The sequence below is a fragment of the Salvelinus sp. IW2-2015 genome, linkage group LG7 (assembly GCF_002910315.2).
Source record: "Salvelinus sp. IW2-2015 linkage group LG7, ASM291031v2, whole genome shotgun sequence".
NCBI lineage: Eukaryota > Metazoa > Chordata > Actinopteri > Salmoniformes > Salmonidae > Salvelinus > Salvelinus sp. IW2-2015.
The window spans coordinates 6,791,027-6,817,232 of record NC_036847.1 but is presented as its reverse complement, the minus strand read 5'-3'; the positions used below and the strand labels follow the sequence as shown (position 1 = coordinate 6,817,232).

Sequence of the window (26,206 nt, the reverse complement as noted above, 5' to 3'; positions counted from 1 at the left end):
CTCAATATTGGAAAGGTGTTCCTAAAGTTTTGTACACTCAGTGTACAGTATATTCTTGTGAGTGTGCATAGAGACAGTGCAAGATAGGGTCAATGCAGATCATCTGTGTAACCATTAAATGAACTATTTAGCCGTCTTATGGCTATTTAGTAGTCTTATGGCTTGGGGGTAGAAGCTATCTCGGTGGACGGTAGCAGAGTGAACAGTCTATGGCTTTTGGGTGGCTGAAGTCCTCCTCTGACACCACCCGATATAGAGGTCCTGGATGGCTGGGAGCTCGGCCTCAGTGATGTACTGGGCTGTCCGCATCACCCTCTGTAGCGCTTTGTGGTCAATGGCGGTGCACTTGCCATACCAAGCGGTGAATGCAGTCTCTACTCCTGAGCTGGAGAAGACTTCTCTGAACCAAGGACATATCAGAGTACAAGGCTTTGGCAAACTGGTGTAAGAACTATGAACATAGAGGCTTCCCAACGACAAGTGTTTTGCAAGGCGTACAGAAAAACGGAGAGGGAGGGAGGAAAGCTTCTAACACTGTTTGTGTTTATGTACTCGGTCTTAAGTGCAAATGTACTTGGGATTCCAGGGTGAATTCAAACCGTGCAGTAGAAGTGGTTTGACAGGCAAATAAAGGAAAGGATGACACTAATGAGCTCATATCGTGAAGCAGTGTTAGTAAGAATGCGGTATAACAACTAACTATTCACCATTATCTATTATGAATTAAGGACTTTACATTTCATTCACATCATATTTTTTGGTCACTTAAATCAGTGATCAAGAAAAAGTATAAAACAAATCATGTTGAACTTTCTCGGATCGTCTCTCAAATCTTTGTTTGACTATAATGAATATGGACATGGTAACCATGGATACGACACACTCATTTGTATCCACTTCCTGTGTGTTAGAAACGGTTCTTCACTGATTATCACGTTGAGACGGGCGTCAGTCAGACTGGAATAATCAATCTATTACATAATTAAATCAACCAGGACATATTCCCTTTGAGATGACGGCTACAGAACGACAGAGAAGCAAAGGAGACACATGTCCGTTCAGCTTCAAATAAAACCTAATTCCTCTCCCTTTGTCTCTCCGACAATAGGCGGCTCAGAAAAACGTAGAGTAGGAGACTTGAGTTCCAGACTTGAGACAAAAGTTCACTGAATGAACACTGCCGAAGGATTTGGCTGAGAGTGGATGTTCCTTCCTTCTCCCATTGAACCACCCTCTGTAGTGTACTACTACCACCCACCCTCTGTAGTGTGCTACTACCACCCACCCTCTGTAGTGTACTACTACCACCCACCCTCTGTAGTGTACTACTACCACCCACCCTCTGTAGTGTACTACTACCACCCACCCAACCTTCTGTAGTGTACTACTACACACCCACCCTCTGTAGTGTACTACTACCACCCACCCTCGTAGTGTACTACTACCACCCACCCTCTGTAGTGTACTACTACACCCACCCTCTGTAGGTGTACTACTACCACCCACCTCTGTAGTGTACTACTACACCACCCTCTGTAGTGTACTACTACCACCCACCTTCTTAGTGTACTACTACACCCACCCTCTGTAGTGTTACTACTACCCACCCCACCCTCTGTAGTGTACTACTACCACCCACCCTCTGTAGTGTACTACCTACCACCCACCCCTGTATGTACTACTACCACCACCCTTGTAGTGTACTACTACCACCCACCCTCTGTAGTGTACTACTACCACCCACCCTCGTAGTTATACTACCACCCACCCCTCTGTAGTTTACTACTACACCCACCTTCTGTAGTGTACTACTACACCCACCCTCTGTAGTGTACTACTACCACCCACCTTCGGTAGTGTACTACTACCACCCACCCTCTGTAGTGTACTACTACCACCCACCCTCTGTAGTGTACTACTACCACCCACCCTCTGTAGGTACTACTACCACCGCACCTCCTGTAGTGTACTACTACCACCCACCCTCTGTAGTGTACTACTACCACCACCCTCTGTAGTGTACTACCACCCCCACCTCTTGTGTATACTACCACCCACCCTCTGTAGTGTACTACTACCACCACCCTGTAGTGTACTACTACCACCCCCCTCTGTAGTGTACTACCTACCACCCACCTTCGTAGTTACACCACACCCCACCCCTGTAGTGTACTACTACCACCCACCCTCTGTAGTGTACTATACCACCCACCCTCTGTAGTGTACTACTACCACCACCCTCTGTAGTGTACTACCACCACCCACCCCTCTGTAGTGTACTACTACCACCCACCCTCTGTAGTGTACTACTACCACCCACCTCTGTAGTGTACTACTAGCACCCACCCCTCTGTAGTGTACTACTACCACCACCTTCTGTAGTGTACTACTACCACCCACCCTCTGTAGTGTACTACTACCACCCCACCCTCTAGTGTGTACTACTACCACCCACCCTCTGTAGTGTACTACAACCACCCACCCTCTGTAGTGTACTACTACCACCCACCTCTGTAGTGTACTACTACCACTCCACCACCTCTGTAGTGTACTACTACCACCCACCCTCTGTAGTGTACTACTACCACCCACCTCTGTAGTGTAATACTACCACCCACCTTCTGAGTGTACTACTACACCACCCTCTGTAGTGTACTACTACCACCCACCTCTGTAGTGTACTACTACCACCACCCTCTGTAGTGTACTACTACCACCCACCCTCTGTAGTGTACTACTACCACCCACCCTCTGTAGTGTACTACTACACCCACCCTCTGTAGTGTACTACTACACCCACCCTCTGTAGTGTACTACTAACCACCCACCCTCTGATGTTACTACACCACCACCTCTGTAGTGTACTTACCACCCACCCTCTTGTGTGTACTACTACCACCCACCTCTTGTAGTGTACTACTACCACCCACCCTCTGTAGTGTACTACCACCACCACCCTCTGTAGTACTACCACCACCCACCCCTGTAGTGTACTACTACCACCCACCCTCTGTAGTGTACTATTACCACCCACCCTCTGTAGTGTACTACTACCACCCACACCCTGTAGTGTACTACCACCACCCACCCTCTGTAGTGTTACTACTACCACCCACCCTCTGTAGTGTACTACTACCACCCACCCTCGTAGTGTACTACTACCACCCACCCTCTGTAGTGTACTACTACCACCCACCTCTGTAGTGTACTACTACCACCCACCCTCTTGTAGTGTACTACTACCACCCACCCTCTGTAGTGTACTACTACCACCCACCCTCTGTAGTGTACTACTACCACCCACCCTCTGTAGTGTACTACCACCACCCACCCTCTGTAGTGTACTACTACCACCCACCCTCGGTAGTGTACTACTACCACCCACCCTCTGTATGTACTACTACACCACCCGCTTAGTGTACTACCACCACACCACCCTCTGTAGTGTACTACTACCACCCACCCTCTGTAGTGTACTACTACCACCCACCCTCTTAGTGTACTACACACCCACCCCTGTAGTGTACTACTACCACCCACCTCTGTAGTGTACTACTACCACCCACCCTCTGTAGTGTACTACTACCACCCACCCTCTGTAGGTCTACTACACCACCCACCCTCTGTAGTGTACTACTACCACCACCCCTCTGTAGTGTACTACTACCACCCACCCTCTGTAGTGTACTACTACACCCACCCTCTGTAGTGTACTACCACCACCCACCCTCTGTAGTGTACTACTACCACCCACCACTCGTAGTGTGTACTACTACCACCCACCCTCTGTAGTGTACTACTACCACCACCCTCTGTAGTGTACACACCACCCACCCTCTAGTGTACTACTACCACCCACCCTCTGTAGTGTACTACTACCACCCACCCTCTTGAGGGTACTACTACCACCCACCCTTGTAGTGTACTACTACCACCCACCCTCTTAGTGTATTACTACCACCACCCTCTGTAGTGTACTACTACCACCCACCCTCTGTAGTGTACTACTACCACCCACCCTCTGTAGTGTACTACTACCACCCACCCCCTGTAGTGTACTACTACCACCCACCCTCTTGTAGTGTACTACACCACCCACCCTCTGTAGTGTACTACTACCACCCACCCTCGTAGTGTTACACACCACCCTCTGTAGTCACTCACCCACCTCGGTGTACTACTACCACCCACCCCTGTAGTTACTACTACCACCCACCCTCTGTAGTGTACTACTAACCCACCCTCTGTAGTGTACTACCACCACCCACCCTCTGTAGTGTACTCACCCTCACCCTCGTGTACTACTACCACCCACCCTCTGTAGACTACTACCACCCACCCCTGTAGTGTACTACTACCACCCACCCTCTGTAGTGTACTACTACCACCCACCCTCTGTAGTGTACTACTACACCCACCCCTTAGGTACTACCACCAACCCACCCTCTGTAGTGTATACTACCACCACCCCCTGTAGTTACTACTACCACCCACCTCTGTAGTGTACTACTACCACCCACCTCTGTAGTGTACCTACTACCACCACCCTCTGTAGTGTACTACCACCACCCACCCTCTGTAGTGTACTACTACCACCCACCCTCGTAGTGTACTACTACACCCACCCTCTGTAGTGTACTACTACCACCCACCCCCTGTAGTGTACTACTACCACCCACCCTCTGTAGTGTACTACTACCACCCACCCTCGTAGTGTACTACTACCACCCACCCCTTGTAGTGTACTACTATCAGAATAACGTTTCCTACATGTTTCCTCATCGTACTATTTAAAAGAATGTTCTCAAATTGTTCCGAGTATGTTAAGAAACAATGTTCTTCTGTGGGAAATTTCAGTATTTCAGTATAAACGATTTCTAAAGGTTTCCTCATGGTTCTAATTTAAAGTCATGTTCTCAGAACGTTCAGAGAACGTTGAGAAAACAACGTTCTTCTGTGGGAATCTCAGTACTTTCTGTAAGTTTCGTCATCTGTTATGTTGCACACCCTGATCTGTTTCACGTGTCCTTGTGCTGTCTCTACCCCCCTCCAGGTGTCTTCCCACTATCCCCTGGGTATTTATACCTGTGTTGTCTGTCTGTCGGTGCCAGTTCGTCTTGTTTGTTCAAGTCAACCAGTGTTTTGCCTCAGCTCCTGCTTTTCTCAGTCTCTTATTTTCTTGTCCTCTCTGGTTTTGACCCTTGCCCTGTCCTGACTCTGAGCCTGCCTGCCGTCCTGTGCCTTTGCCCTTACTCTGGATTATCGACCTCTGCCTGATCTGACCCTGAGCTGCCTGCCATCTCGTGTACCTTGGGCCTCTATTCTGGATTATCGACCCCTGCCTGCCTTGACTGTCGTTTGCCTGCCCCTGTTGCTGTAATAAACATTGTTACTTCAACACAGTCTGCACTTGGGTTTACCTGAAACTGATAATCTCAACAAGTAGCATCTCAAATGCAACAAAAATAGAACCACCAAATCACCTAGTGATTTCCGATTAAAAACAAAATAGACTGTCCATCGATGATACGAATCATGGATGCTAACACTAAACAATCAGTGCTGAACACGACACCAAAACACCCCCCCCCCCCCCTATTTTAAACTAGGCATGAAAGGAGGTGATAAAGTCTTGAAGGTAAGCAGGGCGGTAGTGCACCCTTACAGGCCGCAGAATGGGTGCTGCAGCGACAGCAACAGGTGCCTGTGGGGCAGGTGGGGCCAAGGGAGCGTTTGCCACTGGTAGTGAACCACAGGGTGGCATCAATGGCAGAGTGGGGACATGCATGAGGTGGCATCTTCCTCAGTGTGCCCGCAAGAGCCGTCAATCAGTTTAAACGTTGCTCGGCCCAACTGAAGTTGAACTTGACATGGTGTTGTTGACCTGAAGGTGCGAAGCTCGTCTGCGTGGTGTGGTCGTTGCACCCTGACCCAATCCCTCACTTGGATTCCAGGAAGCTGTGCTCTCTTTCTTTTGTTGTAGTGCTCCTGACTTTTACGCTGTTGGCTTTGCATTGCTGCGTTGACTGTCGAGGCTGTCGGGTTACCGACAGAGGGTCAGAGCCTGTATATGGGCAGCTCTAGTTCACGTCCTCGCATCAGCTTTACAGGAGAAACTCCAGTGGTGGAGTGGTGAGCAGCTCTGTAGTGCAGCAGAGTTTGCGACAAGGACTCAGTGAAGGAGCAACCCTGAGCTAGGTGAGCTCTCATTCAGTTTTTCAGTGTTTGATCGAACCTCTCACCCCCTCCCCCGTTGGCCTGGGGGTGGTAGTAGGCTGCTCTGATGTGCTTGATCTCCTTGATTTGGATGTAAGAGCTGACCTTGGCCGAGACCAGCTGAGGACCGTTGTCCGTGGTCAGAGTTGCAGGCAGTCCCCAGCAAGAAAATAGCTTATTCAGGAAGTTTATGATGGCCCCTGAAGTGACAGAACCCATGGGTGTGACCTCAGGCCATTTTGAATGGAGGTCATACGAAACCACCTGGAAGTGTTAGTGATGTGGCACATTGTAGAGTTCACCGCAGATGTCTAGTTGGATATGTTCCCATGGATGGGAGGGCCAGGCCAGTGGTTGCAGTGGTGGTGGCGGCGGAAGTGGGCCTATCTTTCCACTGACAAGACATGGAGCACAGTCACGTACTAGCCCTTCAAAATCATAATTGATTCCTGGCTACCACACCAGGTCCGAGCAGGGCTGCTTCAGCTTCACAATGCCAAGGTGGCCCTCATAAGCCATGGCCAACACTCATCGTCTGAGGATGCTTGGTATGACAGTGCCGTTTCCGCAAGCCAGACGTATCATTCCAGCATGACAGCTCATGTTCGAACCTGGCATATGGTTCCAACGGGAGCTGTGCCAGCCAGCCATTGGCAACGTATTCCCGCAAGTTCATGAAAATGGGGTCGTTGGCTGATTCTTGGGTCAGCTCCTTGAGCGACACTTTGTCTTAGAGACATGAGTGTAGGAGCTGGATGAGGTCCTCCTCTGAGTCATCCTGGGCACAGGTGGAGTCTGGGGAATCAGAGCGCGAAAGGAGATAGGCCACCACATTGTCCCTGTCCGACGTAAACTGCAGCTTAAAGTTATACTGCTGGAGGCGGTCTGACCAGCGATACATACAGAGGAGGTTGTGACCCAACCCGGAGGTAGACAGGCTGTGAGGACCTGGTGGTCAGTGCACAGGGTGAAAGAATGTCCGTAGAGGTAAATGTGCCACCGCTCACAGGCCCAGACGCATAATAGTGCCTCCCTATCTCCAACAGAGTACTTCTGTTCAGTGGGTCTCAATGTGCAAGACGCGGAAGCTACCGGCTTCTCAATGCCATACTGAAGATGAGAGAGGACTGCTCCCACTGCTGTAGCTGATGCGTCACAGGTGACCAGAGTTGGCCTGGTGAGGTTAAAGTAACCAAGGATGGTTGAAGTGGCCAGCAGTTCTTTGAGAGGCCCAGTACACCTCCTATTTCAACAGCTGACACAGAGGGGAAGTGATGGCTGAGTACTGGGGCAGGAAGTGCAGTAACCCGTCATTCCCAGAAATGAGGCGAGTTGTGTAGCAGATGTCGGTTCCAGGACACGATGGATGGCTTCCATGTTTGACTGCAGCGGTTCGAGCCTTTGGGCTGATACGCGGAACCTGACAAAGTCGATCTCTGGCATTGAGAACAGGGACTTCTCAGTGTTGAGTGTGAGGTTGTGTTGACTGAGCGTTGCGAAGGCTGCTTGCAGACGTTCGTCATGGACGGCAGTGTTGGGGCCATGGACGACGATGTCATCCAAGTAGACAGCCACTCCAGTGACCCCGGAAAGGATGATGGACATTATCTTTAGGAAATAGCTTGGGGCATCCTTGTGTAGCGGTATACCCCGATATGAGTGACAAAGGCTGTCACGTTCCTACTCTCTGGGTGTAGGGGAACATTGAGGTAGCCCTTGCAAAGGTCCAGCTTTGTGAAGACCATCGACCTGTAGAAGTGACTGGTCAGTTCCTCCATGGTCAGCAGCGGGTACCGATCAGGTATGATGGCCTTGTTGGCCGCTCTCAGATCCAAGCAGACCCGCAGCTCTCCAGACTTCTTTTTAGCGATGACCAAGTTGGACACCCATGGTAAAGCGTCCACCGGCTTGTGTAGCTCCTTAGTGACCTCCTCGCATAAAGCCAGTGGAATACGGCGTAGAGGTTGAATGACTGGAGTCACCGTAGGATCGAGGAGGTGCTTATGTGTGATTGTTGTCAGGGCACCTACGCCGTTGAAGAGGGTGAGACATTACTCTTGCCATGGGGAGGCCACATGCACTATTGTTAAGCCACTGTTGTCCCTCAGAGAGAACCCCAGGCTGGTGATCAGGTCCAGGCCTAAGATATTAGTCGCCTGATGTGGAAGGGGAACTGAGTGAGGACCTTGTTGCCATACTGCACAGGTATATGCACAGGTATGGCAACTATATCCGTACAGGCTAAAGCTGGGCGGCTGGAGGCGCAGGTGGGACAAGAACTGCTCGTAGGTGGCCATGTTGAGGAGCACGGGAGGAATGCAAGAGTCACCCAGGTATACAGCGCAAGTGGAAAACCCACTCGGGTTTGAGCCAACAGTGTGAATGACAGCAGGGGGTGTGTCCATGGGGCGTGAGCGTTGGAGCACAGGGGCCTGGGCTGGAGCTGACCTACACCACTTTGAAAAATGGTTTGTATCTGACATCGTCTACTTGTCTGTCCACGAGCAGGGTAGTCAGGAGCACATGCTTTGTGTCTATTGGAACCACAGTTGGCACACCGTTGACGCGTCTGGGGTCTCATCAACTGCACTGAGGCATTCATGTCACTGTCTGAGTGACAGCTACACTATGACACTAAGACTGCTGCACAGCTTGAACGGCACTGGAATCATGTGTATGTGCCTCAGATATCTTAGTTGCACAGTGAACTACTGATTACACTTGGGAAGCTATGGGTACAGCTTTTGCTAAAGTCAGATCATCATCTTCAAGGAGAAGCCTCTCCCGCACGAGTGAGCTTGAGGTTCTTTCAATTAACTGGTCCCTGATCATTTAATCTCTAAGATAACCAAACTGACATGACTGCGTTATCCCTTTAAGATCATTGACATACTGTGTCACTGACTCAACCACGCGCTGTGCTTGCTGCCTGAAAATGAAGCCTCTTCAGAAGCACACTCCATTTCTTTGCAAAATGTCCATCCAAAAGTTCGTCAGACTCACCTGGACTCCATCACTTCCTTGATTACCTGCCCTATATACACTGCTCAAAAAATAAAGGGAACACTTAAACAACACAATGTAACTCCAAGTCAATCACACTTCTGTGAAATCAAACTGTCCACTTAGGAAGCAACACTGATTGACAATAAATGTGCACATGCTGTTTGTGCAAATGGAATAGACAACAGGTGGAAATTATAGGCAATTAGCAAGACACCCCCAATAAAGGAGTGGTTCTGCAGGTGGTGACCACAGACCACTTCTCAGTTTCCTATGCTTCCTGGCTGATGTTTTGGTCACTTTTGAATGCTGGCGGTGCTTTCACTCTAGTGGTAGCAGAGACGGAGTCTACAACCCACACAAGTGGCTCAGGTAGTGCAGCTCATCCAGGATGGCACATCAATGTGAGCTGTGGCAAGAAGGTTTGCTGTGTCTGTCAGCGTAGTGTCCAGAGCATGGAGGCGCTACCAGGAGACAGGCCAGTACATCAGGAGACGTGGAGGAGGCCGTAAGAGGGCAACAACCCAGCAGCAGGACCGCTACCTCCGCCTTTGTGCAAGGAGGAGCAGGAGGAGCACTGCCAGAGCCCTGCAAAATGACCTCCAGCAGGCCACAAATGTGCATGTGTCTGCTCAAACGGTCAGAAACAGACTCCATGAGGGTGGTATGAGGGCCCGACGTCCACAGGTGGGGGTTGTGCTTACAGCCCAACACGTGCAGGACGTTGGCATTTGCCAGAGAACACCAAGATTGGCAAATTCGCCACTGGCGCCCTGTGCTCTTCACAGATGAAAGCAGGCTCACACTGAGCACGTGACAGACATGAGAGTCTGGAGACGCCGTGGAGAACGTTCTGCTGCCTGCAACATCCTCCAACATGACCGGTTTGGCGGTGGGTCAGTCATGGTGTGGGTGGCATTTCTTTGGAGGGCCGCACAGCCCTCCATGTGCTCGCCAGAGGTAGCCTGACTGCCATTAGGTTACCGATGAGATCCTCAGACCCCTTTGTGAGACATATGCTGGTGCAGTTGGCCCTGGGTTCTCCTAATGCAAGACAATGTTAGACCTCATGTGGCTGGAGTGTGTCAGCAGTTCCTGCAAGAGGAAGGCATTGATGCTATGGACTGGCCCGCCCGTTCCCCAGACCTGAATCCAATTGAGCACATCTGGGACATCATGTCTCGCTCCATCCACCAACGCCACGTTGCACCACAGACTGTCCAGGAGTTGGCGGATGCTTTAGTCCAGGTCTGGGAGGAGATCCTCAGGAGACCATCCGCCACCTCATCAGGAGCATGCCCAGGCGTTGTGGGGAGGTCATACAGGCACACGTGGAGGCCACACACACTACTGAGCCTCATTTTGACTTGTTTTAAGGACATTACATCAAAGTTGGATCAGCCTGTAGTGTGGTTTTCCACTTTAATTTTTGAGTGTGACTCTAAATCCAGACCTCCATGGGTTTTGAAAATTTTGATTTCCATTGATAATTTTTGTGTGATTTTGTTGTCAGCACATTCAACTATGTAAAGAAAAAAGTATTTAATAAGAATATTTCATTCATTCAGATCTAGAATGTGTTATTTTAGTGTTCCCTTTATTTTTTTGAGCAGTGTATGTCACTCCCCTTGGTTCCTTCCCCAGGCATCATTGTTTCTGTTTCATGTCTGTGCGTTGTTCGAGGTTATTGTTTTGTATTATGTTCCGTTTATTTTATTAAAACACTCACTCCCTGAACTTGCTTCCCGACTCTCAGTGCACATCGTTACAAAATGACGCCTCACCTAAGGGAAGGATCAGGGAGTATTGTTTTGTTTTTTTTGTTAGGTGGGAATGACGTTGGGTCCGGGAGACGCTACAGGCTCTCATGCCTCAGCCGAATCGACAGGCTCCCCTGCCTCACCCGGCTCGTCAGGGTTTCATGCCTCTGCCAGATCGCCAGGCTTCCCTGCTTCCACTGGCTCGCCAGGCTCCCATGCCTCAACCGGTCTGTTAGGTTCCCACGTCCCAGCCGGCTACAGGTTTCTGCGCATCAGTGGAGGTGACCGGTCCGCTCCTGATCCCCGGGATCGTCCTGCGGGTTGGCGTCCTGCGGCTGGAGCCAAACGCGCCGGGGAGGGGGTACCGTCAGTTATGCTCTCTCTCCGGCACTCTAGGTCACCATGCTCCTGCATCTCAGACGGATTGACGGGTTTCCTGCGCCTCTGCAGAGGTGACTGGTACGCTCCTGTTCCCCGAGATCGTCATTTTGGTCGGCGTCCTGCGGCTGGAGCCATGCGTCGGAGTGGGGGTACTAACACGTGTGCTCCCTAGGTCACCAGGCTGCTCGTTATGGCGCACACCTGTCACCATTGTTACGCGCACCTGCGCATCGTCAGACTCACCTGGACTCCATCACTTCCTTGATTACCTGCCCTATATATGTCACTCCCCTTGGTTCCTTCCCCAGGCGTCATTGTTTCTGTTTCTGTTTCATGTCTGTGCGTTGTTCAAGGTTATTGTTTTGTATTATGTTCCGTTTATTTTATTAAAACACTCACTCCCTGAAATCGCTTCCCGACTCTCAGAGCACATTGTTACAGGCGCTGAGACAGTGGAGAGGAATGGCCCTTTTCCTCTCAAGGCTAACCACATCCAGTCCAGTAGCTAGCATGTATGTGTCAGAGAAATTGTATAGGAAGAGAGACTGCAGATTCTTTCAAACAATTTTATTATAAGATTTGTAAAAATGAAGAATAGTCAAAGTTGAAAGCTCCATGAACAGAGTTGGCTCTCAGCTTTTATAGAAAAGTCCAACCTCTTTGTCTATGTGGCAGATAGCAGATGTGTGCAAACAGGGATGGGGAACATAGTGTATAAAAGGTGTTTAGCTTGTCTGTGCAGATTAAGATAGCTGACATTGCCACCATTGTCTGTTCCTTCCTGCAAATTTCCACACAGAGGAGTTCCTACAGATAGTACAAGCAGGATGTCACATACTGAGGTCGCACCCGGCTCTTATCTGTATGCCCAGACGTATGGCTAAGTCACACAAGACAAGACTGCATCAACAACAACAAAAAATATATATATAACAATGGACAATTCTCTAAGTAAAAACAGAATAGTATGTCTAATGTTGTAATTTTCCACAACATTTCCTCCCTTTTGAGACTAAGTCTCAAACTAATGGAAAATTACTAACAAGTATTTTCATCAAGCAAGCATGAACATAATTTGGAAAGAGTGAAAAGGAAAGACATTCTTACACTTAGTACATAAAAATTGTAAATGACCTATGTCATTGAGTTTCAAACCTTCACATAGTACAATTCATTCTCAGGGGAAAGGAACATATGAATCAAACATCAGTACACACTTCATCACTACACACAACGCAACGCGAGATCACTGCTGAGCTCTTTCAGATGTTCCACTACAATAGTCAAGTTACCCTCACCCTGGGGTATGAATGTACAGCAATGGTCACCTATCATTTGGCACACTCTGCAGGAGATGTGATGCTACTACTACAGCAAACGTCCCTTCAGGTGAGGTGGCCTATTGTATACAGGGATCTGTGGCTATTCTTTCAAGTGTTGTGCCTTCTTTAACAAACCCCTCACTGAAAGTTGACAATAGTGTATGAAATGACAATACTATCTCTGCTACAATCTGCAACTAACACCATTATGCAAACATTTTGTCTCAAATACATGCCCCATATGTACTTAGCCTCTGGTTACAAATACATAAATCATTCCATCTTACCCATAACATGTTAGTCACTACTTCTAGTCCACTTCTATAGTTATAAACATACTAAACATGCTCAAGTCAATTGTACTGCATSATCCAGAAAGCCATATGTATTGATGCGCTTTAACATTTTAATTCTAATAGCATGGTAAAACAAAACCCCTACTATCAATGTCCCCATCATGGTTATACAACCCAAATGTAGAATGACAGTCCTTAGTGCTTCACGTTGAGTCACTCAAATTCAAGAACCTCAACTTAGCACACACAGACACGGTTAGAATGTACATTTACAAACAGTATATTCATCATATATTTCCGGCATGGACAATTCTCATCACTTGTGGTAATGACAGATTGGTATCTCAATGTATTTTAATCTAAATTCAACCCTAAATCAATTTTCAGGCACAGTTGACCGTCCCCCTCCTTCCCGGCACTCTTCTTCTGGTGTTTCTTCATGTTCTGCTTCAGATAGTGTTTCAGTTCGTCCTCCCAATGGCACATATTCAAAAATGGATGGCCCTTGATAATGTCTCTCACCTGAGCCGCTCTGTCGTTTACAGTCCATTATGTCTTGTCCATTTTCCTACCAGTACACCAGCAGAATGAAATAAGTTTTGACAGGATCTCTTTCCATGATCACTCCACGTGGACTCATGTTCACGTGGAAAAGGCATGAGAAAAGGCATGAGAGAAAAGGCAGTTGATAGCTTCGACTGGATGCTGTGTACAGGTTGCTGGCTCGGACGCAGGTCTCACGGTAGGAGTGGTGAAGGACAAGGTCATAGTGAATGTCATTTCTTCAGCTGGTTAGGGGGGGTGTGAAGTTCACACTGTTATCATCAATTTATTCTTTCCATGCATCACAAGATACCATCTGTAGTCACTATCGCCATAACTTCGAAAGAGGACAGACCAAAACACATTTTTAAGACATATTCACCCCATGACAAATGATTACATTCCCAATTTTCTTAATACCAACATTTCTAAGACAAATCTCAAAGAGCATAACAATACACTTCTTGAAACCATTTTGCAAATTTGCTTTATATTCCCTTATCATACTGGCGACCTCCCCGCAGAGTTACCCCTTAGGGAGAAATCCCGAACGTACAGCAGACACAATCTGGTGAGATTTGTTTCAAAACAAGGCAAAAACAAACAACACAATAACAGCAATACTCTTGTTCATATAAACTAGAGATGGGAAAAACTTTTCTTTCTTTTATAGGCAGACTTGTGATGAAACAAATGTGCATATTTACCAAAAMCCCCAGGGGACCGGTAATTAAAAAACAACAACACTGCCTGTTAAATCAAAAATAAACAAATTAGAATAACAAATCAAATTAAAATTACAACTCTTTATAACTCCATAAGGAAATAGTTGTATCCCATAAGGTAATGATAAAATAGACTAGAGACAGGTGTCCCTCATTCAGGGGCAGCACTCTCTCTCTCCTTCTCGTGTTCTAAATCACACATAGGACTATTGCTAAATTATAAACTTCGTCCTAATTATTAGTGTTGACATAGCCCATTTAAACCTCAACCCCATTGTTTTCTTTCCCTCAGAAACCATTTAAAAACATTTCAAACATTTCCCTCATTCTGTGTACCCAGTTTACAACCAAATTAAAAAAGACCCCACACAATAAATCCAACATGTTATGAACAGCACTTAACAAATATTCATAACAATTGAGTTTTGTGTGCGTGTTGGTGTTGGTGGTAAAACGTAAGGCAAAACAAATAAATGGCCAGGCCTTACTTATTTGGGAGCTCCCTTTACTCCCGAATCCGGATACCTTTATACTTTATAAAACTGCAGAATTTCACTAACTAGTCTCCCACGGCAAACATTCAAAGGCAGAGAAAATAAACATTTTGTTAGTTTTCATTTTGCTATATCTTAATCACTCCAAACAATAACAATTTGAAATTCTTACTTTACAATTAACTTCCCATTTCCTTTGTTACCTTCACTAGTCTACATCTCTGTTTCCCTTAACTCATGAAGCCATCTCAATCACCATCACCCAGTACACTTCCCTTCCACTCTAACACTTTCCCTCTACAATCTCTACTATACTCTACCTTTGTCTTTCCATCTAACGTTATTTTACCAGGTGAACAAAAAGTTTTAAATTACAGTCAGATAAGTTCTGTTCACAGGGAGCCCACTGTCCCCCCTCCACTCATGATTCATTTGTTTTAATCCACCCCATCATTTATGTATCCTTTATTTAGCACGTACTACCCTCAGACACGGCAACATTTGTCTCGCCACCTACAGTAGTCTAACGATTTACTCCGTGTCACACCCTGATCTGTTCCACCTGTCCTTGTGATTGTCTCCACTCCCTCCAGGTGTCGCTTATTTTCCCTAGTGTATTCATCCCGGGGTTTCCTGTCTCTCTGTGCCAGTTCGTTATGTTATGTTTATGTTTAAAAAGAACCAAACAAGCCCTTGTTCTCAGTTAAGGCTTACATTTATCTCAAATACAACGGAAATTTAACCACCAAATCACCTAGTGATTTCCGATAAAAACACATCAACAAAATACCGTCCAATCGATGATACAAATCATGGGTGCTATACTAAACAATTAGTGCTGAACACAACACATGGTTCTATTTCAAGTCATGTTCTCAGAACGTTCAGAGAATGTTAAGAAACAACATTCTTCTGTGGGAATTTGAGTACTTCGGCATAATGTTTTTCTGCAGGTTTCCTCGTGGTTATATTTAAAGTCATGTTCTCAGAATATTAAGAAAACATTCCATAATAACCATAAGAAAACATGAGTAACGTTCAAAGAATGTTCGAAGAAAGTTATTTAGAAACATATACATTCTGTTCTCAGTGTCACAAAACTCTATCCTCTATCTTGTTAAGTGTGTTCAGGTGTGTTGGCCACACCCACTATTTTGGCCACAACTGATCTTAATGAGTGCTTGTTCCCTTTTGAAAAATGGGTATTTTTGGATAGACTAAAACGAACAACATCGTATGAATTAAAAAACACATGGCATGCTAGTTCTATCGTGGAGTGCAGTGGACTAACTCCATGGATAGAGAACGGAAGATCATAGGTTTGAATCTCACTGACGCCATGCCACAATCAAAACAAAATGGGTTTGCGTGATTAATGCCTAAGCAAATAAATGTCAATGTGTCCGATCTGTGCTTGGATTTCGAAACAGTTACGCTAGCAGTGTTAATAAAAGTCGTATTGAAACATTCGGTGAACGTTTTAAGGAAGTTATTCCAAAACCTCCAAATGACCTTTAAAACATTTGGACATTATATTTAATAATAAAGGTATTTAAAGGTATTTAATTACCTTCAAATATCTACAATTATAGAACCTCCCAGGAAAACATTCAGGGAACCATAGTAAAACATTCTCAGAACCTCCCTGCAACCTAAAAATGATACATTCCTAGAACAGGCAAAATTTTCACATCCATTCTCAGAACATTTTTTTAAAAACAGGCAGCTTTACCAGTCAGGAAACATATGGCTTCGTTCCCAGAATCAAGGGAGACCCAAAACTTAAATTCCCACAACTTCCAAGGAACCAAATGTGCTAGCTGGGTTCGCTCTGCCATTGTTGACTAGACTTCTGAAGACACCAATCAAAATGTGTTGATAACTATGCAGGAAAAAATATCTTACTGACGTAATTAGTCCAACCCGAGGGAAAGTGAAGGTATTACCATACTGTTTACATCTATCTATCCTTTTTAGATATGAGCGGGAAAAACAACAAGGGCAGAGGGAAGGGAAGCAGCTACAGTAGAGCAGGGTTTTCCAAACTCAGTCCTGCCTCCCACGGGTGCATGTTTTGGTTTTTGCCCTAGCACTACACAGCTGACTCAAATAACCAACTCAGAATTAAGGTTTGGCCCCAGGACCAAGTTTGGGAAAACCTGTGTTCAATTCCGGTCCTGGAGGGCCAAAACACTCCTGTTTTTTGTTTCTACCTGGTAGTTAATTGCACTCATCTGGTGTCCCAGGTCTGAATTATTCCCGTAATTAGAAGGAGAGGATACAAAACGTAAGTGTTTCAGCCCTCTAAGATCGACATTGAGTCAGAAGATTTGAATCCATCTTTCGCCTCCTACAACAGCCCACAGTTCTGGAGTACACAGATGGTTTATGGGAGTGAAGGAATCATGATTTGTGTGATGGAAGAGGGAGCGGTTTGAGCCAATTAAACCAGCCAATCAGAAAGCAGAAAAAATATGACCAAACCTTTGGAATCATCAATCAACAGACCTGAATGGAAAATCCAGTTACTTACTTTCATGGTGATAAAACAGTAGGCCTACATTTTTTGTTTTATGCTTGGCAAAACTCTGCAGATTCCAAATTGCAATTGGTGCAGTGCGGTGCTTAGAAAAAATATGCCAAGTAACGTGGGTTGTGAACACACAGCTTTCAGTCAATGTAGAAAAAGTTTGAATAAAAAGTAAAGACTGTTCTTGGGCAGTAAACCACAGTGAAGGAAATTGGACATCACAGCACCTAAAATGACATACCCAAATCTAACTTCCTGTAGCTCAGGCCCTGAAGCAAGGATATGCATATTCTTGGTACCATTTGAAAGGAAACACTTTGAAGTTTGTGGAAATGTGAAAGGAATGTAGGAGAATATAACACAAAATATCTGGTAAAAGATAATACAAAGAAAAAAAACACTGTTCTTTTGTATTTTGATGTACCATCATCTTTGAAATGCAAGAGAAAGGCCATAATGTATTATTCCAGCCCAGGTGCACTTTAGATTTTGGCCACTAGATGGCAGCAGTGTATGTGCAACGGTTTAGACTGATCCAATGAACCATTGTATATTTGTTTAACTTGGAAGTCATGTTGAGGAAAATCTCTGCACTTTAAATGTTGCTGCCCTGACTGGGTCAGAAAATGGTTGAAGTTTGAATCTTTGGCAGTCGGAGTATGTGTCTGTTACCCCTCTGGCCTCTGCATATGGATACTGGTAGGCAGGATTCACTACAGCCATGAGTAGGGAGTCTGGTCATGGACAATCTGTACCACTGACCACTCCATGCAGGTTGCTGTTTCAATGCAGGTAGTTGTAACAGCCGGATAAGCATTTAAAGTCACAGAGACACACACACAAAACTATTTTCAAACCCTTTTCGATGACAAAGACAAGGACCAAGCATATAAAAACTGTAGACCAGCTCAACCCCTTGGAGCCACTAGGCCTTTTATAGAGCAGTGGAGTGGATGCTGTAGCCTACTACAGTATCCTAGTATGATGCTATTGTAAGGGAAGGATTTTTTGATAAGTTGGAAAACACCTGGACACACCAGCCTGGCCTCTCAGACTAGACCTAACATAGTAAACGTACACAGCAAATCTGCCATCCAAATTTTAACACCCGCATTGTTAAATGTAACACTTTCTTAGAAATGACACCAGGACACACCAGCCTGGCCTCTCAGACTAGACATAGTAAAGGTATACAGCAAATTTGAGATGAGAATCTTAACACCCACAATGTTAAATTGAACAGTTTCTTAGAAATTTTGTGAACCACCGAAAGTGTTAAATGTCCCCATACAGTCATCCTATCTCCCAAGTCAAATTAGCCTTTGATTGACCAAAACATAATCTGTAATATTTGTACACTATTAAAATTCTCAGAATTGAAGAAATTGTACCTTTGCTCTCATCTCTAACTATCAGAAAACCTGAAAGAACAGGCTGAGTGGGCGGTGAAGCTTATATTCATGAGCTTTCCTTGACTGACAGCTCTTTGAAACACAGTTGTGGTTGTTGCCAGGTAACAAGGTAAACAATGGGCCACATGTCATTGATGACAAGGTAAACAATGTGCCTCATGTCATTCTGAGCCTAAATAGTATGCCTCGACCCATTTTCTCTGCAAAATGCTCTCATGGTCAACAGAGCTGAACATGGACTGTTGGATATCAGGCAAACAGAATCAATACACAATTGCAGTTCTGTTGTTTTGTAACTGATTACAGAATACAGTTCACTGATACACTTCTTCACAAGAATTAGTCAAGCCTGAGTCCCCTTAGAAGCTTAGGCGTAAGGGAATGCACATAAAAAAAAGCAGCATACAATAAGTGAACTGGACAATTTATAGGTGCCGCTGCATTACCATTATAAACGACAATATGTTCAGAACTGTAAGTATTGATCAGACATTTATTTGATCTTATACAATTAGGCCAGCATAGCTGAAATATTGATTAACATGAACACATAAAGGTGATCAAATAATGCTGAGGCATCATTTGAGATATTAAAAAAAATGATAATCAGAGAAAGCGTAACACAGTCCCCCGGCTGCCCTACAGTGTGCAGGACCCATTGATTCGTACAATTTGTAACACTCATCTCCAGTCCGAATGCTTGAAAAAAAACTATAAAAAGTAACTAACTGTGATATCATATCACATAAAAGTTGATTACTTAGGCTTTAGGAAATGCAACCAACTACAGAGATTGATGGGGAGAGGGAGAGGAGGCGGACAAATCCAGCTATGACTTCCTCCTTGTCAGACCTCACACTGGGCAGAAAGGGGTCCTGGGATGGACAGGTTCCCCACATATGGCTCTGGATCAAGGAGGACTTCGTTGAAGAGGAGATCCAGGAGCCAGTCTACATAGACTGTAATGTTTTTGGAAGGGAAATGTTTGTTAAATGGGTAGTGAATTATATTTCCTTTTATTTAGTGTTCTGAGTTGCTATCAATTCATCAATGTGGTGTTCTACTCATTCTACAATATGTTTCTGGTGTTTTCGAAGTACTCAATTTCAAATATTCAATATTTGGTTGCGCACTTTTTGGTGAAACTTTTTAATGTTTGTATTTGGAATGTTTGTGTGCCTGAAATGCTCATATGATGCAGATTTGAAATGAATAACTATGACTTACAGTATGTTGGGTCTGTCTTCACAGGCTTCACAGCATATCACCCCCCCCTCCCCCCCCCCCCCCCCTTCTTTGCCTTGGGAAAGCTACATTTGTTTCACAGCATTCCTGCTGTGATGGTTGCCTGGGAAGCTGTGCAGACAAGAGTAGTTGTTGAATTTTCTAAAATGTCTATCATTACAGCTCGATGATAGTGGAGAGACAACAGGAGATGGAAAGTGAAATAATAATACCACCCCTCCCAATCATCATGATTAGCCCCAATGATACAAGCTACATCAACTGTAAGACAACCCACACAATGGAGCAACGCGGACTGTGAACACACACACACACACACACACACACACAACACACACACACACACACACACACACACACACACACACACACACACACACACACACACACACACACACACAACACACACCACACAACACAGACACACACACACACACACACACACACACACACAGGAACACACACGCATACCCAAACTCTACACACACATACATTGTAATATTGTTGTATGGAGGTATTACACATTTTGTATTGTAGATATGTAGTGGTGTAATGTTGTTTTACTGTTTCATTTCTTTTTTATTTTTGTGTGATGTAAGTGCCTTCATGTGTTTGGACCCCCAGGAAGAGGCAACAGCTAATGGGGATCCCTAATAAATACAAATAAAATAGAATTTAAAAATACGATTTTTAGGGGTAAATTGCAAATACTATACATACCCGAAACTCCTTTTGTGGACAACATTCCTTCGTGTCAGCTGTGTGCTGGCAGTTCTCAGACACTTAGGGTTTAGGGATGGAAGAACAAAAACCATATAGTGACTATCGGGTGTGTTACAGTAAATATACCATTCACAAGTCAAAGCAGCCACAGTTGCATTATCTAACGTTAGACCCCCGATCCCCTCAAAATGTTGGCTACCATGTCAGACTCATCAAACTCTGATACCTACATTATGGTCAGCGCTTGCAAGATCCACTGTTAGTGATGGTACAGCATCCGTTTTCAGGATTAGCTTCCTGGCAAGACCCATCGAATGTTCTCCCCAATTGATAAAGCAACATCCCTTGAAATGTTCACTGCACATGATCATAATTTTCTGTGCAGCCTGTCCACCTGAAATGAAAATCAGCCACTGCTGTCGGATGTCTTCATTCTACTTCTACAGTATGGCATCCAATCACAACACAGTGTGCTTTTGCCAGCATAAGAAGCTTGCTAGCTACCAGTATCTTTGATCGTACTTTCTGCTTGAGCTAGCTACTAGTAGCTATCCTACGGTTTGTAAACAAAGCCAAAGCAAGGCGCAGGCGCACATGATGACGGTTTTAAGGTAGTATAATTATAATTTTTCAGTTCTGCCCATACATTTTCTATAGGATTGAGGTCAGGGCTTTGTGATGGCCACTCCAATACCTTGACTTTGTTGTCCTTAAGCCATTTTGCCAACTTTGGAAGTATGCTTGGGGTCATTGTCCATTTGGAAGATTCATTTGCGACCAAGCTTTAACTTCCTGACTGATGTCTTGAGATGTTGCTTCAATATATCCACATAATCTTCCTACCTTATGATGCCATCTATTTTGTGAAGTGCACCAGTCCCTCCTGCAGCAAAGCACCCCCACAACATGATGTTGCCACCCCCGTGCTTCACGGTTGGGATGGTGTTCTTCGGCTTGCAAGCCTCCCCTTTAACCTCCAAACATAACCATGGTCATTATGGCAAAACAGTTCTATTTTTGTTTCATCAGACCAGAGAACATTTCTCCAYAAAGTACGATCTTTGTCCCCATGTGCAGTTGCAAACCGTAGTCTGGCTTTTTTTATGGCGGTTTTGGAGCAGTGGCTTCTTCCTTGCTTAGCCTACCAGAAGCCTCTAAAGCCATGACATAATTTTCTGCAATTTTCTGCAAGTTTAAAGGCACAGTCATCTTAGTGTATGTAAACTTCTGACCCACTGGAATTGTGATACAGTGAATTATAAGTGAAATAATCTTATCTGTAAACAATTGTTGGAAAAATTACTTGTGTCATGCACAAAGTAGATTTCCTAACGGACTTGCCAAAACTGTAATTTGCTAATTAACAAGAAATTTGTGGAGTGGTTGAAAAACAAGTTTTAATGACTCCAACCTAAGTGTATGTAAACTTCCGACTTCAACTGTAGATATTAAAACAAACTATTTAAAAGAAATCTACCTGCAACAACACATTCTGGGAAGAATGATAATGCCCCTCCCACATCTTTTTCACTCTGAGAGTTAATGGAAATGAACTCAACACAGTCGAGTAAGAACAACACCACGCAGTGTTGATTCTACTGTGATTCAAATAAGACTTCATTTATTCACTGCATGTTTGTCAATTTCAATCCCACAGGTGTTAACCCCACTAGAATCAACACTCAGAAATAACACTCACAACACTTTTGACCTTAACACTGAGATTTGAAAACTTGCAAATGTACTGTATGATATGTTATGTTTGGTATGGTTACATAAGACAGTACACTGTAAATAAGAGCACCCCAAGAAAAGGAGGGCTTCAGCAAGAAGTTGCTTCTCAAAGTGGATGCTGCCCTTACCATCAATGGGGCTTCTAAAGCATCTCAAACAGCCAGCAGCACCAGCAAAGAACGTGAGAATGGAAGTGAGCAGGTAAGTGAAAAAGCTAGCTGGCTACCTCCATGCTAACGTTAGCTAGCTATAGCGCATTTAGCTAATGTCTTCCATCTAAATAACACTAATACAACTAACCAAATGTAAACATATCTGCCAACTGTTGGTAGCTGACTGCTGTCATGTTATAGATAATACAAGCCTATGGGAAAGAGCAGTTTTGGCTGCAAGGGAGGTCACTTACTGTATAGTTGCGGTAATTCGGCCATTCTGTGGCTCCGGGAGAGTTTTCTTTACAGCCTGCCGAGTGTGGGCTTATGCAACGCTTCAGCCATGGATCCGATCTCGGATCTGGGGGCATTTCGGAGATGCCGCCAGAGCCATGCTTTCTTTGGAGTGGTGGATTGCGGATTTTTCACAATGGGAAATGTTATTTTGTTATCTTAGGATCTCTGGATTTTGTTTGTGTACTGCCATATCAATAAAATAGCTTGCTAAGTTTGTCACTGGTATGAGCTAGTAAATATCCTAAACCTAGAGGCTGGTTGATTGGGGAGGATGGGTAGGATTACAGTGCAATCGGAAAGTATTCAGACCCCTTCCCTTTTTCCACATTTTGTTATGTTACAGCCTTTTTCTAAAATACCCCATAATGACAAAATGAAAACAGGTTTTTAAAAATGTTTGCAAATGTATATATATATATTTTTTTTTTACAGAAATACCTTATTTACATAAGTACTCAGACCTGTGCTATGAGAATCGAAATTGCGCTCAGGTGCATCCTGTTTCCATTGATTATCCTTGAGATGCTTCTACACCTTGATTGGAGTCCACCTGTGGTAAATTCAATTGATTGGACATGATTTGGTAAGGCACAAATCTGTCTATATAAGGTCCCACAGTTGACAGTGCATGTCAGAGCAAAAACCAAGCCATGAGGTCGAAGGAATTGTCTGTAGAGCACTGAGACAGGATTGTGTCAAGGCACAGATCTGGGGAAGGGTACCAAAAAATGTCTGCAGCATTGAAGGTCCCCAAGAACACAGTGGCCTCCATCATTCTTAAATGGAAGGAGTTTGGAACCACCAAGACTCTTCCTWAAGCTGGCRGCCCGGCCAAACTGAGCAATCGGGGAGAAYGGCCTTGGTCAGGGAGGTGACCAAGAACCCGATGGTAACTATGATAGAGCTCAATCTCTTCCTCTGTGGAYATGGGAGAACCTTCCAGAAGGACAACCATCTCTGCAGCACTCCACCAATCAGGCCTTTATGGTAGAGTTGCCAGATGGAAGCCACTCCTCAGTAAAAGGCACATGACACCCGCTTGGAGTTTGCCAAAATGCAACTAAAGGACTCTCAGAAATGAGAAAACAAGATTCTCTGGTCTGATGAAACCAAGATTGAACTCTCTGGCCTGAATGCCAAGCATCATGTCTGGAGGAAACCAGGGACCGCTACTCACCTGGCCAATATCATCCCTACGGTGAGGCATGGTGTTGACAGCATCATGCTGTGGGGATGTTTTGCAGGACTGGGAGACTAGTCAGGATTGAGAGAAAGATGAACAGAGCAAAGTACAGAGAGAACCTTGATGAAAACCTGCTTCAGAACGCTCAGGACCTCAGACTGGGGCAAAGTTTAACCTTCCAACAGTACCAACGACCCTGAGCACACAGTCAAGACAACACAGAAGTGACTTGGGACAAGTCTCTGAATGTCCTTGAGTGGCCCAGCCAAAGCCCGGACTTGAACCCGATCGAACATCTCTGGAGAGACCTGAAAATAGCTGTGCAGCGACGCTCCCCACCCATCCTGACAGAGAGAGCATCTGCAGAAACTCCCTGAATACAGTTGTGCGAAGCTTGTAGCATCATACCCAAGAAGACGCAAGGCTGTAATCGCTGCCAAAGGTGCGTCAACAAAGTACTGAGTAAAGGGTCTGAATACTTATGTAAATGTGATATTTCCGTTTTTTTAAATTTCTTATACATTTCTAAAAACCTATTTTTGCTTTGTCTTTATGGGGTATTGTGTGTAGATTGATGAGGAAAAAACAATTTAATCCATTTCAGAACAAGGCTGTAGCGTAACAAAATGTGGAAAAATTCAAGGGGTCTGAATACTTTCCAAATGCCTTGTATAACACGAACGTCTAGCAGCCCAAAAGTTGCACGCTTGAATCACGGACAACTTCAGTATTTTAGCTAATTAGAACCTTTGCAACTACTTACTCCTTTAAACAGACATCCGGACATCCACAAATTCATACATATCATACCGAATGTAACATATCATACTATGTGGAGGGAATCAAATGTACATTTACTGTGTTTCGTCGACACCCTGAGTCCAGGTTGGACACACACACGCACTTGGTCTATGTGTCAGTCATAATGAACATGAAAATTGGGGCACATCTCTCCAGGGAGCGCAGGTAGGCCTACATCCTAACACATGCACACACACAGTAGCATGATTAGCTCTTTCGCTCCTCATTTCAACACAGACCACGTAGGCCTACTTATTACCAAGAACAGTTAGAGTCACTGTGATTTGTAGTTTGTAACATGTGACTAGACGACGGTGACAAAATAGGGGGGGATAAATATGCTGTGTTGTCATATCACAGTCACACTCGTGTCCAAATGTCATAGCAAGCCTAACACATCTCCTCTAACTATACAACCACCGACAGAGCGATATTCGCGCAAAAGGGCGACGAGCAAATTCACGCTGCACGTGATTAGATAGGTTCACATGGACTTTTATTATGCCGTTATACCAACCCGCCACCGTTATGATCAACTGGGACTTTACATAATAACATTCTTGTGTGTCAATACTTGGAATTTATTTCATTTCAAATGCAGAAATGTCACTTTTCCTGCAGCAGCTACGAGCTGTCATCCTTTCGAAGCTATCTAACCTATTATATAATGACGGATATGCTGTGTTTAAGCTACACATTATTAACAAGCCGTTCATATGTCTGTCTTTCTACAACACAATGTAAAAATCTAAATAATCAAAAGGACTGAAAATTCGATGTATTTTCAATTAAATATTTGTTAGGCTATGCATTACCAATGAATGTCATTCTGCCAGCCATCCCATCACTGATGCGAGCGGGCACACACAACATCCAGAATCTGAAGATGGGGACGTTTGCACATCATTATCGAGAGAGTGGCGACACGTACTTCAATGTCTTACGATAGCCTACATACTACTAGGCTAAACAACACACTCACTCACACACACACACACACACACACACACACACACACACACACACACACACACACACACACACACACACACACACACACACAAAGCAGCAGCAAAAGCATCCTCCTCTGAAAACACCCATGCAGAAACGAATGAGCTCGAGCATCCTTCATGACAACCTCAAAATAAGCCACAATTCAGTGGTCATTTCTTTTAATACTACAATGGTATGGTTTTACTTTTTTTTTTACCAATGACTTTACAGTTGGAGGGGAAACGCTACCCATGACACGTCCCAACAGCTAGGCAAAAGCCAAGTAAATCGTAAAAGCATCACAAAACCAACTGCCAAATCCTAACAGCACCGTGTCCCTGTCTACAACACAACAGAGCGTTTGACGATATAAATAATGTAAAGCATCATATACAA

At 44.9% G+C, this 26,206-nt stretch overlaps 1 protein-coding gene across 1 annotated transcript in view; it reads right to left on the bottom strand.

Moving 5' to 3' along the window:
* Nucleotides 1-26,206, bottom strand: part of LOC139028067 (protein bassoon-like) — a 55,337-nt gene that overhangs the window by 28,791 nt on the left and 340 nt on the right. The window lies entirely within an intron of this gene.